General features: G+C 38.1%; 1 non-coding gene across 1 annotated transcript; it reads left to right on the forward strand.

Moving 5' to 3' along the window:
• The first annotated feature begins 290 nt into the window (after window positions 1–290).
• On the forward strand, window positions 291–397 carry LOC113778950. Its single transcript, XR_003469413.1, has one exon. It is a non-coding gene; the product is annotated as a small nucleolar RNA R71 (small nucleolar RNA).
• The last annotated feature ends 3,936 nt before the right edge of the window (window positions 398–4,333 follow it).

The following is a 4,333-nucleotide window of genomic DNA, read 5'->3' on the forward strand; positions in this document are numbered from 1 at the left end:
CCCCACACACTTTGACTTGTGAAGCACTCCCCACAGCTAATTGTCTTACGAAAGATGTTAATTCGGAGATCTGCTGTTGGATAGAGGACGTTTCCACCTCATTCACCCTACGCGTCGGGATGTCCTCTCTTGAACCAAACTGCTGTGAGTTCTCAGCCATCCCTTCAATCAACTCCCATGCTCCTCGAGGGGTTTTGTTCACCAATGCCCCTCCACTTGCAGCATCGATTATGCTTCTGTCCCTGAAAAGCAACCCCTCATAGAAATATTGAATGAGCAGTTGCTCACTTATCTGATGCTGAGGGCATTTGGTGCACAGTTTCTTAAACCTCTCCCAGTACTCATAGAGAGACTCGCCTGGGTGTTGTTTGATGCCACATATCTCCTTCCTTAGGCTTGCAGCTCGAGATGCCGGAAAGTACTTGTCCAAGAATTTTTTCTTCAGTTGATCCCACGTGGTGATACTACCAGGCGGTAGGTAGTAGAGCCAGTCTTTTGCGGAGTCCTTCAAAGAGAAGGGGAAGGCCCTCATCTTTATTTGCTCTTCAGTAATTCCCGGAGGCTTCATACTGTTGCAAACGACGTCAAACTCTTGCAAGTGCTTGTAGGGCTCCTCACCTGGTAGACCATGAAAAGATGGCAAGAGATGAATTAGACCAGATTTTAGTTCAAAGGGAGTGTCATCATTTAAATGTGGAAAAGTAATGCACAAGGGCTGCTGATTTAAATCTGGAGCAGCCAACTCCCTTAGTGTTCGTGCATTTGCCATAGTGACTTCCTCTTGGTCTGAATCACTTGAATTGTCACCAGACAAATTTGTCGGCTCAACCTCTGGATCAAGTCCCTGAGGTGCAATATCGTATTGCTCCTCCCTGAGCCGCCTGGTTTCTTTCCTCGTTCTACGCGCGGTCTTCTCTACTTCAGGGTCGAAAATTAATTCGCCTGTACGAGAAGAGCGAGGCATAAACTAGAAAAATACCAGAAAAAAATGAACTTAAAAAGAAACAAATGATTAACGCCAGTCCCCGGCAACGGCGCCAAAAATTGACAGGTGTCGAGCCTGTGCAATAATAAATACCTACTCGAGAAAAATAAATTTTCTGTGTATAGTAGTGAGTAGGGTCGAATCCACAGGGACTGGGAAAAATTTGATTCCTTTCAAGTTCGGGACACGGGGGATTTTTATCAGAAATAAACTAAAAATAATTAAACAATTTAACTAAAAATAATTAAATAATTTAACCAAAAATAAATAATTAATTAATACAATTGTAAATAGCAATTAAATAAATGATAAATAAATTCTAGCCAAGGATACAACTACGCAGACACAGTCCATTCATCCGATCATTGATGCACAGGGGTTCACTTAATTTAATTAATAGGCTAGTTATAGTCGCCGATAATCTCTAACGACCAGTTTTTCCTTAATTTATTGATAATCAAGGTACGACTGTTGATTACCCCTAACCAGGAAATACTCCTAGGTACGACCATAGGAATTAATTTCCTAATTGCTTTAAAAACTAGAAAAGCCTAACCCAAATTAATAACAGGCTACGAGGGTTATTTAAATCAGATTGCATGTTCCCCTAGTATGTGCAAATACTAGTTGCCACTTATATTAACCAATTAAACAATTACGGATTTAATTGATTAATTTGACAGGAGATTAATAAGTCAAATTGCACATCGGGCCCTTGATATCCAATTAACAAAATAATCCCATAGAAATTGAAATAGAAAACATGCATATATTAACAAATTAAGGAACACGTAAAAACTAATTAGATCTCACAGATATTTGGGACTGCGTCTTCGCGTTGATCCTTGACTAGAGGAGAAAATTAGCCACGTAATTTAGTTGGAATCAAAGACATAAATAACTAACTAAGAATTTAGAAAGAAACTTGAGTCTCCGTAGACTCTTTGAACCAAAGTTGCACACTACAAACAAGGAAAGGAAGAACTCCTCTATTCTCTCCCGTAGAGAGCTAAAAAATCATCTAATGTCCTCTGCACTAGTTTTATAAGAGAACTAGTTACGTAGGAAGCAAATGCAAATGGAATAGCTACAATCATCAAAGCCAACATCTTGGCTAATGAGTATATCTCCCACAATAAGGACAAACTTTCTACGTGGTCCCCGTTAGATAATGAAAGAAAACATCATCCCAATTAATTCCAGCACAATCATCAATTCCTCTGCAATTATCAAAACGGAAGAGTCCACTATAATCATCAATTTCAGTACAAATACACCCGTGGAACCTAGCTTGTATTTTCTTTAGAAACTTCCCACGTGTGGATTATTTGTTGTAAGAAGATCTCTCTTTTCTGCTCCACTTCCTAAAATTGAGTCCAGATGCCAAATATAAGTATATGTTAATAATTAAAATAATATTTGGCATGGAAAAAGGGAAAAATTAATAATAAAATTGCTAACAATCAACACCCTATCAGTTTTATATAAATAAGTTATCAAAAAAGCAAATAAGATGTGATAGTGCAATGGTTACTACATTGATCTTTTATTACAAAGGTCTTGAGTTCGAATTTTGATAGAAATATTTTGCAAAACTTAAAAAAAAAAAAGAGGGGAAACTTGAAAACCGGTTCAATCCGGTTCAGCAGTTTTCACGGGTTTAGCCGGTTTTGACCTGTTTTCTAACAAAGTCAACTATATCATAGAATCGGACCGGAGCCATGGCCGGTTCGCGGTTCAACCGATCGAACCGGCCGGTCCGGTCCGGTTTTCAAAACACTGCTTGGAGGTGGAGGAGGTACACATGCTGTGCCTACTGTACACTATAAAGGAATACAAGGAAACAACTTCATAATTGTAAGATTGGAAGTGCTGAACGGATGTATGTACTTTACTTCTACTCCACAATGTGGGATGTATCAAATGCTGTTGTCTTCTCGCGCATCTATGAATCTTTGATAATTGATCACGTTTTTATAGGTCATGGGTCTTTTAGGGCCTATTTCGCTTGATGTATGGAGGTCCGCAAGAATAAAATAAAAAAAGACGGTAGGTATCTTGACAGTGTATCTTCTGAACCTTGTTTTGATGTATTTCATACATATATCTTCATTTGAAAGGAGTTTGTAAAAAGAATTTCAAATGTCATACTAAAAACTATAAAAGCTTAACTTTAGTAGATTATAACCATGAGATGGAAGCTGCTAAAAAGCATCTCCATCTGGCTTGCACTGTAGCTGAAGAAACTTGATAATCCTCATAATCTTCCTTTGTCATTAGATTCCTGGTACTATCAGAAATTGTCTCTCAAGTTTGAATAATTGTATGGCGCTCTATCACAGCCCAAGGACAGTTTTTGATGTGGGCTGTGAACTGATATTGATATCGCATAACCCTTGTTGACATCACATCCTAACATGCCTGGCCTCGTTGCAGCCATAAATGTAGCTTGTGTTCCAATAGAACATCATATTATGCCTACAACACTATCAAAGCTTACCCTGTTTCTGATACCTATAAGATTGCACTCTCGTTTTTTCTAATGGCATATTAGTAATATGTTAATTTTTTTGCTTTGTCTATGCCATGGTTTTTGTGGCCTGTTCTCAATGCCAGTTCCAGAGCTTTCTTGCATTCAAATTTCTGATTCAAGGAGATACACTCAAGATTCTTAAAGTTGCTTCAAAAATTTTGATTAGTCTAATTTGATGCCTATTGCATGTTGATGCCAGATTAATGTAATGGATTCCAAGCTAGCTCTACTAGTTGATAGGGAGTGCGAAGCTGGTTCGTTATTAGTGTTGTGGCATCTTATTCCAACTCATTGACTTTGATTATGGATGCTGGAACTGCATTTACAGGTCAAGTTTATAACCTGGCAGAGTTTTTCTTGCATGAGGTAAATTCTTCCAATGTTCTTGATTAAATTAAGGTTGCAGACCTCATTCCAGAACTTCTGTGAGCCACTAACTTCTGGAATCCTGGTGTGATAGGAGTGAATCAGTAGAAAATGAACTATCATATTAGCTCTTGCTGTCACTGCTAATGGAAGCTCCCTTGCGGTGATGTCAAGAGGTATGTTTGTGTAATTTGCTGTCTGACATGTAATTGTGTAGTTTATTTATCTCATATTGACACTTATTGTGATCTTAAGCTATAACTGAGGAAAATAAGCTTTCTAAATTCTCATGAACAAGTAAGGAAGTTTACTTCAATGATAAAGCTAATTAGGTATGACCAGGGTTCAGAGGTTTGATGAGTGAAATGCCTTCTTACTAGTGCAGGATAAGGCTTTTTTGTTGTTACAGAGCCCGCAATTGCATGTGTACGTACTATTTGTTCTTTTAC

This window comes from Coffea eugenioides, chromosome 7 (genome assembly GCF_003713205.1).
Source record: "Coffea eugenioides isolate CCC68of chromosome 7, Ceug_1.0, whole genome shotgun sequence".
NCBI classification, from domain to species: Eukaryota; Viridiplantae; Streptophyta; class Magnoliopsida; order Gentianales; family Rubiaceae; genus Coffea; species Coffea eugenioides.